The sequence below is a fragment of the Denticeps clupeoides genome, chromosome 16 (genome assembly GCF_900700375.1).
Source record: "Denticeps clupeoides chromosome 16, fDenClu1.1, whole genome shotgun sequence".
NCBI classification, from domain to species: domain Eukaryota; kingdom Metazoa; phylum Chordata; class Actinopteri; order Clupeiformes; family Denticipitidae; genus Denticeps; species Denticeps clupeoides.
The window spans coordinates 15,254,843-15,268,561 of record NC_041722.1 but is presented as its reverse complement, the minus strand read 5'-3'; the positions used below and the strand labels follow the sequence as shown (position 1 = coordinate 15,268,561).

General features: G+C 42.4%; 1 long non-coding RNA gene across 1 annotated transcript; it reads left to right on the top strand.

The window, feature by feature from the left end:
• Positions 1–1,931: 1,931 nt before the first annotated feature.
• On the top strand, positions 1,932–8,952 carry LOC114765532 (uncharacterized). The gene is made up of 3 exons (XR_003742671.1): positions 1,932–2,042; positions 8,725–8,798; positions 8,905–8,952. It is a non-coding gene; the product is annotated as an uncharacterized LOC114765532 (long non-coding RNA).
• The last annotated feature ends 4,767 nt before the right edge of the window (positions 8,953–13,719 follow it).

The window sequence follows — 13,719 nt, the reverse complement described above, 5'->3', positions numbered from 1 at the left end:
TTTGCAGAAAACTCACTTTATGGTGAGATTTGCCTTCTTACAGTTTTGATTGCCTTTTTGAGTGCTGATAAATGGAAATCAATGAATAATCAAAGTATATCAATATTTTCAGATATGAATGAAAGCTGTAAAGAAACAAAATGTACATTTCAAATGCTAATCGGTATTCATTGTCATTTGAAGGAAGCACCACTAGATGGAGTCCTCTGAGCTGTCAGGTGTGTCTGAAATCATATACTTCTCAAGACACACTCTTTACTTTGAGTGAAATAGTGTGTATTAATCAACCCAACATTGCACACTTATGACATAAATAACTAAACAGTCGAACAGCAAGTAGTAAGAAAGTCATCAGTCGTCAAATGCAGGTAATTTGCAATAATTAAATGAATGCTGTGACATAAATATTTGTTGTGCTCATCCAAATTCAGTTTCAGCTCCACTCCTAAAACACACTGCAATGCTATAAAACTAAGACATTTGAAACAGAGTGTTAGTATAATGCATATGACATATATTATATCGCCCCCTTGTGGTCTCTGAAAACTCTTGTTCCAAGTGTTGCAAAAATGTCTGCAATGTAGGTCGCCTTTAATCCATCAGCACGCTGGAAAAGCATACCGTGTATGAAACAATGAACTGGTCAATATTGGATGAATGTGCTTATTTGCAGTATACCTGGTGTGCAGTAAAGACTTCCTCACACGTTTGCAAATGTTGACACAGCTCACCAGGTTCCAGGTATTTCTGTCCCAGTGCAATTAACCCAGATGATGTCAGGCAGTGAGCGTCTGGGTACCGTGGGCTATATATATTTTTAGTAGTGGTGCTTTATGTGTACAGGGGCAGACAGTCCTTATGTACTGTGACAGACAGAGCAGTGGGGGGTCTGTGCCTGCGAATTGGTGAACGCTGACAGTTCATTACTCAGCGCCGCTCGTATAAAATCCCTGCTTTGAATTGAAAGGACGGGATCTGCTACTGAAGTCCGTGGTGAAGAGGTGGGGTTGAGTGGGGAGGGACGCTGAGGTCTGAAAGGGGAATGGAGGACACTCTGAGCGGAAATGGAAACTGACTGCGGGCCGTGGGGTTTGTTCGGCGCAGCAAGCCTAGAGGGGGGCGCGGGTGAATGGAGGACGTAGCATGTTATTTTTCGATGGGTGGTTTCGATGCTGTGGAAAATGGGCGAGCGAGAGAATTAGGAGCTCCAGAGATCCCAGCTGAGCCCAATTACCTGGAGAATACGGTTTCGCTGGAGACATTACACACCTATCGATCCATCACGGCCAGGGAGAGAAACCTGGGCAGGCAGGACATGCTCGGATTCTAAGGGGGAGAAGTTGACACAGAGTGATGATGGAGAGGAGAAATGAGAAAAACAAAGAAAAATTGCTTGATCTTGCAGGCCTACACCTCATGCGTCACATATATTCAACACAATTCCATATTTCAAACAGAGCCACGCTGCTCTGGAAAACATGGTCCTCTTGACTATTTCAAGAATATTCATATTTTATCAAAAACAATTGCTCTTCATCCTATATGACGGCTTAGTTATGCCCTTCACACTTAGCTTTTTACTACTGTTTAATGTGTTTTCAGCAGATGCTTTTTTACTCTATATTTGGATGAATGCACAGTAGATTTGAAAAGCTCCCTCAATCGTCAACAGCCTTCAGATTTTCTTTTTTGTTTAATTAGCATCCTGACCCACACCTCGAAATAACCGCAATATCTACAGGAAGCACAAAGGTTTATTAGTTCAGGGCACCCTCTCTCCATGCTGAATTGCTATTGTATGTTTTACCATTCAGGGGCTTAAACTTCACCATGTATCTAATCCATTTTACACCGTCTTTAACAGGCCAGGGCCACTGCTCAAGCATGTGCATACAAACATCGAGGAACGCGTTCGCCAGCCTTCCAAATGGAAGCTCTTTAAGCTGCGGGAGGAAGTCAGTACCCCAAGTGTACACCGAGGAGGGAACCGAGAGAACAACTTGAAGGCCCAGGTGTCAAACCAAGGTCTCGGCCATGTCCCGGTGAGTTTTCCAAAAATTTGCTTACGTGGATCAAAATTATGTTCATACGAAAAACATATCTTGCAGCTGCCACATTAAGGGAGCATAGTGTCATGGTAGCCTCGTGGTATGAACCAGAAGACAACACAGCCATATTTTCAAACCCCACTTACTACCATTGTGTGCCTGAGCAAGACGCGTAACCTTGTGTCCAGGGGGACTGTCCTTCTAACTGAATGGGTCATGAGTCAGATTCCTCAAAGAAAAGTTTGCTGATTTGGAGAGCCTAAATGTTTTACAAAAGCATAAAACTGACTCAAGTGTGGGGGTGTCAACTGTAGGGTCTTTAATTTTGCATTTAATGATTGTAAAAATAAAAAAAAGAATACAAAGGTGCACACAATGAAATGAGTCTCTGCCTTTAACCCATCACCTAGGTGAGCAGTAGGCAGGCATGACAAGCACCCAGGGAGCAGTGGGTGGGGACATATTTTGATCAGTGGCACATCAGTGGCAACTTGGAAGTTCGGGATTTGAACCGGCAACCTTCCGTTTACGGCTCCGCTTCTTTAGGACACAACTGGCCCTTTTAAGCTCTTGGGTGCGTGAATCGCAACTCTCACAGTCAGTTGTTAGCATTGACGCCATTTTGTTCTACAGTGTCAGTGTCACATATTCGTGTCACACCTGCAGTATAACCAGGCAGAGATATATGTTCAGCAACATATAACCATGTATGTTCCTGCTCCTGTCTGCCTCAGTGTCCCATCCTTGTTCTTGCCTTCTGTTGCCCTGTTTAAATATAATGCAGGGCCCTCTGACGTGTGCAACATGAATGTCTCCTTGTTGCAGGGGTTCTAAAAATACATCAAAGTAAATCACTGAATGCATAATACACTCACATGCATCATTTGGCTGGCTTGTATTGTAACTGTGGGAACATAAGAGTTAAAGCAATACTGAGTATCAGGACTGTGCAGCATGTCACTCATTATCCCCGGCATCCTAATATCCCAATGGGGCAGAACCTACGTGTAAAATCCCCCTCTCCTCTAAGACCTTGCCTGTGAGCTTTCAGCCTGAGGGGGCTAAGACTGCAAGACAAACAATCCGAATTGTTGTTCATTCCCCTCCTCTTCCTACTGAATAATTCAAAGCCCATGCAAGGTACCTCTGCTGTGCTGTGCATCCATCTGCTCTCATTCGATGGTGGGGCAGGTTGGAGGAACTGGGTTTGTGACGTAGGATTGCACCCCACGGCCATAGATATGGATGCACACCACCTTATTGTTTATCCAGGCTGGGTTAGGATGGATTAGCATGTGTGCTGGGGGTTTCGGCCCTCGATCATATGACTCAGACAAAAGCTGGCTGAATATGCCTAGCTGGTGTGTAAGCGAGACAGTATCAGCACAATGTTATCGTTAAATCCACTTTAATGCTATAGGTTCTGTTCGATTTCGTATCCACAAAAGATCAGTGGTGACATATAGGCAATTCAGATGTGTCTTAATATCCTTTTGTGGTATAGCCAAGTCTGAGACCTCGCAGAGCATCATCTCTTACGAGCAGCCTTGGGATCTATTTAATGACGGGAAGATGAATAGGCACCTTGGGCATTGAAAAGGAATCAGGAAATGGAGACAGAATCCGATCCACGTTAGACTGCCACTCGATTCACTAAGCGGTGAACTGAGTGCGTCGTCACAGTGTCACATTGATGGAGTTTACTCTGGAAATGAGCAGAGGCCGTTGTAGACTGGGTACATCAAAAACCTCCAATTACAAGAACAATCCAACTCCCTGTGGCTCGCCAGCGGAGAACGGCTCAGGCCACATGCGAAAAAATTTCAGCGAGAAATTCCCTGGCCGTTCGCAAACAAAGGAAAGCTGCTACCTTTCACTGAGCCCTCAGTTAACGCAAGTCCAGGTGCTGGCAATGCCCAACACATCCCATGCCCACCAGGTGCTGGCGATGGCCACCACATCCGAGGAGTCTGATTCTGTTTCTGAAAGAACCACTTCGGGCCAACAAAATTATTCCAAACATACCCACAATTCGGATGGGAAGCAAGCCCTTTTCTATTTTTGGAATGGTCACAGTGTGACGGACTGGCAGCCGGGAGCAAATCCGGTAGAATAAAAACACAGAAAAAAAACAACAAAAAAAAACACGTTCTGCACTGATAGCTAACAACAGATTCCAGTCATAGTAGTAGTAATAAAATACAAGCGGGTTTTAAAAAAATATAATAAATAGCATCCTGCTACTATAAAAGGACATTGTACCCTCAACGTGACCCTGCTGCTCCCATCTCCCTAATCAGACCTCATGACACACTAATCTCTAGCCCCGATGTTAATGCCAAGATCTACAGGATTGCCCTCTTTATGTGACTGCAGCAGAGTAATGGGGGAGGGGTGGCTGGAGTCCGTGCATTTGTATCTTCAGATTGTTCCGATTAATGTGTTTGGTCATGGGATCTGGTTGCAATAGCTTTGGGTAGTTTATTTATTGCATATCTGCATTTCATGAACTGTGCTGTATAATGACCTCACTGGGTATCTTACCTCTGCTGAATTTAAAGTGAGGACATAAATAAAGACAAACTGGCCATTACGTATCCAGCATGGATAAGGCAACATTCCAGCCATCTGAAGGTTTTAATCCCAAGTGTTTGGGCATTTCCATTTGAAACCACAGTAAAAGCCCAGGATTAGGGTTTACCTCATTTATAATTTGATTTAATGGAGTCTGACTCCGAAAGCTCACATCCTTTTTAGAACGAGGGCAGGTCAAAATGAAGGAGAAGCAATCACAGGCTATTCGTATCAGACTTTTAATCTGTGTCTGTACTGAATGTAGCCTTCATATCGTCTGCTAAATCATCTGGCTACTAACTCCAATAACAGAATAGGAAATGAATCCTGAGAAATTTAATTACTACCAAGGACAAAGCAGCCTTAATGCAGAAGGTGCAGCAGCATTTCATACTGATGGATTGATGTAGCTCTGAACTACAATAGTTTTTGCTCTGGCAAGGATGAGACGGCCATTTCTGAGTTTATTATGAAAGGGATTTTGCTATAATAAAAATACCCATTATGGCAAAACCACTGCTGTAATCAGATGGGTGTGAATGACTGAAAACTGTAGGCCCTTTGGCTGGCACCCATTCAACAGAAAATCTCATGTCATGCTTTTTAGAAAATGTAATTGGAAAATCCATATCTGTAATTACTCGGCACATTGTTCTTCACACATCTCAACAATATTACAGAAGCTCCCTGGACGGATTGTGCTGTAAAATGTGTGATAATGGGATCCTTGTTTGGGGAGGAGGTCAATCTTGCATGGCTGGTGTTCCTCAAACTCGTCTATGCGCTGTGGGCTCCACCAGATTTCAATTAAAGTTACAACGATGGTCCAATTTGTCTTGATAAATGCAATTTTATTTTAAGCCACATTTGTGTTTTGAGATCCAGTTCATATGATTTTCCAACCCTGTTCCACCAGCCTTGCACAGTTTAGCTTTTTCCCTGCTCTATTACTTGCGAATCAACTAAATTCAAACTATGTGGCAGTAAGAAGAAGTTGCACTTCCTAGAGGTGTGAGTCTTCCAGGTTTATATTTTGAGACACCTAACTTGTGCTCATCAAGCTCATCAAGCCACTGAGTGACACTCATGTCCGGTGGGGCATCGTCATCCTGGAGAACGCAATTATGATCATTTTGTGATCACTGACATTGCTTGTGTTTGCTGATATCTTCAGTTATAGTGAACTACACAACTGATCATACTGTACATATGGCACAATGTAATTTTTTTTTTACCCCAAAATTGTTGGTTGGGTCCCCAAAATGATGGTCTTTCCTGAAAAAAAGAAAAAAAATTCTAAAGTGACACAAGAATGGCCAAAAATGACCTACAAAAAAGTGATGTAAAGGTTGTTTGTGTGCTAGCACACACACACATTACACAGGCATGAATACTCCAAATACAGGGAGTGCAGAATTATTAGGCAAATGAGTATTTTGTCCACATCATCCTCTTCATGCATGTTGTCTTACTCCAAGCTGTATAGGCTTGAAAGCCTACTACCAATTAAGCATAATAGGTGATGTGATGTAATGAGAAGGGGTGTGGTCTAATGACATCAACACCCTATATCAGGTGTGCATAATTATTAGGCAACTTCCTTTCCTTTGGCAAAATGGGTCAAAAGAAGGACTTGACAGGCTCAGAAAAGTAAAAAATAGTGAGATATCTTGCAGAGGGATGCAGCATTCTTAAAATTGCAAAGCTTCTGAAGCTTGATCATCGAACAATCAAGCGTTTCATTCAAAATAGTCAACAGGGTCGCAAGAAGCCAAGGCGCAAAATAACTGCCCATGAACTGAGTTAAGTCAAGCGTGCAGCTGCCAAGATGCCACTTGCCACCAGTTTGGCCATATTTCAGAGCTGCAACATCACTGGAATGCCCAAATGCACAAGGTGTGCAATACTCAGAGACATGGCCAAGGTAAGAAAAGCTGAACAAGACACACAAGCTGAAACATCAAGACTGGGCCAAGAAATATCTCAAGACTGATTTTTCTAAGGTTTTATGGACTGATGAAATGAGAGTGAGTCTTGATGGGCCAGATGGATGGGCCCGTGGCTGGATTGGTAAAGGGGAGAGAGCTCCAGTCCGACTCAGACGCCAGCAAGGTGGAGGTGGAGTACTGGTTTGGGCTGGTATCATCAAAGATGAGCTTGTGGGGCCTTTTCGGGTTGAGGATGGAGTCAAGCTCAACTCCCAGTCCTACTGCCAGTTTCTGGAAGACACCTTCTTCAAGCAGTGGTACAGGAAGGAGTCTGCATCCTTCAAGAAAAACATTATTTTCCATGCAAGACAATGCTCCATCACACGCATCCAAGTACTCCACAGCGTGGCTGGCAAGAAAGGGTATAAAAGAAGAAACTAATGACATGGCCTCCTTGTTCACCTGATCTGAACCCCATTGAGAACCTGTGGTCCATCAAATGTGAGATTTACAAGGAGGGAAAACAGTACACCTCTCTGAACATTGTCTGGGAGGCTGTGGTTGGTGCTGCACGCAATGTTGATGGTGAACAGATCAAAACACTGACAGAATCCATGGATGGCAGGCTTTTGAGTGTCCTTGCAAAGAAAGGTGGCTATATTGGTCACTGATTTGTTTTTGAATGTCAGAAATGTATATTTGTGAATGTTATATTGGTTTCACTGGTAAAAATAAATAATTGAAATGGGTATATATATATATATATATATATATATATATATTTTTTTTTTGTTAAGTTGCCTAATAATTATGCACAGTCACCTGCACACACAGATATCCCCCTAAAATAGCTAAAAAATAAAAACAAACTAAAAACTACTTCCAAAAACATTCAGCTTAGATATTAATGAGTTTAGATATTAATGGGTTCATTGAGAACATGGTTGTTCAATAATAAAATTATTCCTCAAAAATACAACTTGCCTAATAATTCTGCACTCCCTGTACGGCCAAAGCTGTATTTTTCTCAGTTTCCAGAACTCTCTGCCATGGCTTATTGCCACTGTGAGGTCCCTTCTTTTTATTGTCACATACAAATAAAAATTGAACATTATTACAAATTGTCCTGCACTCTCAAAGCATGTAGCTCATTGACAGCTCAACCAGTTTTTTAGCTGTCAAGTCATTGAGTGTCTTTGGCCATGTTCACACACAGCGATTAGCTGTGACCAAATACAGATTTTTCTCTTATTGATGAAATACTGTGATTTACATAATTGGGGTATAGAGATTGAGGTCCTTGGGCCCAGTATTGTGTGCTGTATGTGTAATGTGGTTCTTGACCAGACGCATTTTTATTTGCAGGTCCTGTGAACTATGACATGACACAAGGGTGGTGACAAAGCGAATATTTTAACACAACAATGCAGAAATGTGATTGTGATGTGATTTTTCTGCATTATTAAGGTCTCAGATCAGGCTTAATCTATGTCAGTTTATGATTTATACCAATCAGAATACCCTATTCATGGAGAAAGAGCTGGCTATGTGGAGGGATTGTCATCAACATTTTCATTTATTTTATGTTGATTACAACTAGTCATTAACAAAATGTCCCCTAACCCCCAAACAGTGCACTGTTACTGGTGTAAACTAATGTTAGAAATGCAGAGTGTCACTTTCATGGATCAGTGCGTCTGAAGAATTTGGCACAGGCTGGCTGTGAGAAGAACCAACTGTGTAAGGGCATGGGGGCATTTGCAGTGGCATTGCCACCCACTGTGGCGTGGCCTGAAATGCTTGGGCGGGTTTGTCTAACCTGCCGTGTCTAAGTAAGGTGTCAGCCTTTATAAACTACAAAATCCCCATATGGCAACCTTTATTCATATCCCACATGCACCATCTCTTAACAAGACCACCTGTTCCACATGCTTCCTATACTGTAGTTGCTCGAGTGCCTATGAGTGCCTAATATATGAGTGCCTACCTTCTGAAATAGTTTAATTAGACCACATTTAGTTCCGACATTGAGACATAATTCTGCTTTTCCACCAATAAAGCTCCACCTGTCTGATGAATGCCATTGTCTAGCAGCATCACCAACTGCTAGACCACAGATGGAACTTTTTTAAAGTGCTGAAGCTACATCTGAAGTGTGTGTTTTTTTCTTGCAGATGCCATTGAATTTGTGATTTACCATCAAATGTTTGTAATTGCCTGCTGCTCCAAGGAATTCTGTCTTCATCAGGTATGGAATGGTTTCACTGTTTGGTGTGTATTCCCACTGAACGCGCTGATGTCCAGAGCACACTCAGTCTGAGTTTGGCCTGTCCTCTTGTCCTGTCTTTTCTCAGACATATTTTCTCATTCTGCCCTTAACACCACCAACAACCAAGTGGACAGCTGCTCAATATTAGGTGAGCGCTTGTTCACATCATGTTCTTTTTGTTCTGTTCTGTGTTGTCATTTGTGTGCTGTGTTCAGTGAACTGGATCTGTGGCATCACACAATCACATTCTTCCAACAGACCCACACTGACAGCAATACATCAGTGCAATTAGGGGCAGTGGTGGCCTAGCGGTTAAGGAAGTGGCCCCGTAATCAGAAGGTTGCCAGTTCAAATCCCAATCCACCAAGGTGCCATTGAGGTGCCACTGAGCAAAGCACCGTCCCCACACACTGCTTCCCGGGCGCCTGTCCTGGCTACCCACTGCTCACCAAGGGTGATGGTTAAAAGCAGAGGACACATTTCATTGTGTGTGCTGTGCTGCAGTGTATCACAATGACAATGTAAATTAGTGCACTCATATACATTTTCTTTAATTGAGTGACCTTTGCATTTTGATATAATTTTTCTAATTACAAGTTTATCCAGTTGTGCATGGCTGGTTGTCATGGCATAGTAATTTATGGCAAAGTAATTAAAATATTTATACATCATTATATTGGATCTTTTTTTGACTTCTAGAGGGTTCATGTCTATAGTATGAAAATCACAGACAACATTATTTTCAGACAATGGTCATGCATACTTTACACATCCAATGATTTCAGGATTTTTTATTTCCAGTGATAGAAAGGATGATAATTTTTTTAAGTGATTCACATGAAGTAAACATAAGAAATCAAAGTGATACAACACTTTCTGTTAACAATTAGAGAACATTCAAGTCAGCCTGGGAAAAAACAGGTGAATTAAATGCACATTAAATCATGATATAGTTTGCTGCATTGTATGTTTGTGTAATATGCATTACAAAGCATTTGTGACTCAAAGCAGGGACATGTAAAATCATCTATAATATATTTCTACACTTTCTAGAGCTTTTTTGTTATGGCATGCACTAGACTCTGTGCAATCGACTCAAGAAACCATTTGCGCAGCAATTCTCTGTCATTGCTATTTGCATTGCAAGAACAATTAGGAACAAAGAGCTCTCAGTTCTATTCTTAGGCGTTTGTTAATTATGTTGTTTAAGCCATACTTATACATCACATTTATATCTTTTGACATTTCTCCACCTTTTGATGATGTCCATTCATTGGTTGTTAGACTGCAGGGCCAGCTAAGACATTGTTGGTGCACTTTACAACATGTCCACACGGGCCCTGCATTAGAATACATGCCTGAGCCTGTGGATCAAAGTGGAGCACTAATGACATCACAAAGGAATAGACTGTCAGCCTAATTCTGATAGAGCACCCTAATGGTGTGCTTTATCCTGACAGCCTCGGCAAAAAAACCCACATTGTTCTGATATAGCAAAATATCATCATTAGTTTGGCACATAGATAATAATCTGAGTAATTAGACTAAGGATGGGGATTAATTTGATCATTGCTTCGACAAATTTGAATACATTTCAAAGAGGAATTTTACACAGTCAGATGAAAATTGATGAACTTTCTTCTCATCTGTTGTGTTCTACCCTGCCTGGTGCTTCTTTGACTGGAAACGTAATATCGGTTTGTACGGATACCATATGGACTATTTTCAGGCTCACACTATGCTATGCTATGTGTGATATGCCTTCTTTCAAAGAGGTTCTAGAATATGTATGCTCCTCCACAGCAGGGGAGATGACAGTAGACTAAGGGTCTCTCACATCTTCAGTGTGTCAAAGGAGCTGTTCTGTCAGAGGATGCTGTCACAGATCCATCACTTTAGCCGCCAAAATCCATTCCACTGCTGTGGTAAAGGTGCGCGGGGTTGTGATTTGATGTTCAGGCGAGCCACCTGTCACCCACAGTGTCTCTCTAGCACAAGGGTCTGATCTTGGCTGACGGGTGGGATTTTTAGAAATTTGACACAAGCTGTAATCCTGCAATGACGGGTCCCAAGGTCTCTATCTCTCTGCCCCGGTCTGCGCCAACTGCTGTGCTCTCCTATCAGGCACAAGTCGTTGGGAGCAGGTCCGTTCCTCGGGGGGCTTTCTGTAATGGCTGTGCCGCTTCCTTGATGATGTACTGCTACACACACAATCCCCTGCAGGCTGAGATTTATCTCCCGCCCTGTCTTTGGGGATTCAGTGAGTGGAGAGCCATGGGCCTTTGAAGTGGCTCGGAAGACAGGGAGAGCAGCGATGCTTTGTGAACGGGTCTCTAACTGTCTGAAGTGGTGCCATAATTCATACGGTCCCCTTCCCTTGCCTTCTCTTTGTCTCACATGCACACTCTGGAGAAATGTGTACATATATTTCAATCCCTATTTATTTTTTCGGACTAGGCTCTTAAACCTCTCCACCGCAGTTGGTGTGTCTGGGCGAATATAAATAGACAGAGCATCGCCAGGGGAACAGGTAGCACACAGCTCCTGTGCACTGCTTGTGTTTGGGGCCGTGCAAGGAACGTGGCCAGCTGAAGAGAGTAAAAAGGAGGTCTCAGAAAAGTCTTTATCCATCATGCCACTCCTTCCAGTTGCACAGACAGCTTCTCCTGGAGCGCCATGCCAACGGATCACATAACGGTGAAACCCTTTACCACTTCCTACTCCACCCTTAGAATGTTATGACAGTAATACTTTCCCCAATATGGACATGGAGGCAGCAACAGGACAGTAGCTAATGCTTATCTGATGAGCTGTGGACTGTTTTTGCTACTTAGCCAAATGATGAAACGCAGTGTCTTCAATTAAATGTGTGTATCTGTAATTGGTGGGGTGGAGGCTAGAGCCTCACGTCAGTCTGATGGGGTTGTTGATGGATGCAGCAGGCGGATGGGCTATTGATCTATTTCCAATTGAGTACATGAGCCAAGCAGCACACCAAAGCAGCTTGAGGCCAGACCCATGGCCACTTCATAAAAAAGAATGTATTTCAGAGCCATGAAATAGAGTAATAAAAGCATTTTATAGAGAGTAACATTTACATACATAACACTTGCATGATGGTTTCTCTCCAGGCATCAAAATATTGCATGTTACATTTAACTTTTTAAATCGCATTCTGGGCTCAATGACGTGTGGATAATGAACAATAGAACAGTCTGTTCAGATTCTTCAACAGAATCAGTACTAACAGGAAGGGCAGAAGAGAGGAGGAAAGAGAAAGGATTCTGCTTTTCATCTTGTGAGCAGTCTGGAGGACTCCTCTACTCGCTCAATGCATGAACTGAAGATCTCCATGTTCAAAGAGAAACAGCATGAATGGGTCTCCATCCCCAAACATCACAAATTAAACAGATCTTGGGTTGTTTAATTCAGTTGTTCGAAGCAATTTGCTTTTCCTGCCTACATCAGTAAAGAAGCAGGTATTTAAAAAGTGGCCCAAATCTGGGTTGTCCTGCTACTGTTCAGGGTCTAATCTAAATTAAGGAGTCTCATGCCACCTGCCACCAGATGGCATCTTCTCAGTTCGCTCACGCACTCCACTGCAACACTGTAAATCTCATAATCCCCCTGGTCTCATTAATGAATTCTCCCACCCAGTAACTCCCATCAGATTCCCATTCCTTCAGGGTTGGGCCTTCGGTAGCCATCAAACAAGCTGTACACTCTGCCGCTGAAGGGGAAGGCTGGATTTGTGCGCACAGCACAGAGCACAGGAAGGAATGACAAGCCTTTCGGCCACCAGTGACTTCAGAATGTAAATGGGATTTTGTGATTTGTAGGGAAAATAACCACTGGTGAAATGAGTTCATTAAAATCTTTAAAAGTGACACAGTTATGACTACCAATTACAAATGGTTATGACTGCAAATATCTGGGCAACCAGAATCTGGTACACATAATACTGTCCATGCTATAAGCCTTCATTTATGAATTGCCCTTTAATAGTCTGAGAGGAAAATAAACCCAGCAACCGTGGGTTTTTTGGTGCCAGTCCCAAGCCCGGGTAAATGGTGAAGGTTGCATCAGGAAGGGCATCCAGCGTAAAACCAGTGTGCAAAACCAGACCAGACTCCTAACGGGAGCCGCCGAAATGAGCCAATTCAGAGTCTAAGGCAACTGCAACTGTAACAGTGAATTAAAGGACATTTTTGGCAACTGGGGTTGGTTTAAAGTTTAAAAACAACAAAACTGTTCTAAACCTGTCTGCAACACCAAATCAACAAGCACAAGCGGACATGAATCAGGATCTTCCATATGACTCACAGTTGGGTCTCATAGATGGGACCAGCTTTTTTACCAGCATTCAGACTTGATGGTATAATATCTATTGCCTTTTTATGGATTTATTTCAGGCTGTCTTTCCCATTGTCTGCACACCCTGTTTCTATGAAAACAATAGATGGGTCAATCAATAAAGTGAAGTGATTGTCACATGTGATACACAGCAGCACAGCACACGGTGCACACAGTGAAATTTGTCCTCTGCATTTATCCCATTTATCCCAATGTCAATAGACCGGGTGGTGCACAAACTTTTAAGTCACAAGACACACAATAGTTTGGAAGGAAATGCAGAGCTCAGTCAATCAGCAAGGTCAGACTGAGGGGTCTCTCCAATTCAATCCATATTCTACATCTTAATATTGAGAGAAAAGTCAACTTTAAACTGTGCAGCAACAAAAAATAAATCTCCATTCAATTCCAGTTCATTTAATATTATTTTCATTTAATTAAAGCCAACTCCTCTCGGTTTCTCTCTGTTTTCTTTCTCTGTCATTAGGCAGACACATTAGGCAGATTTAATTAAAATGAATGTCCAAACTAAATGTTTATACCTTTT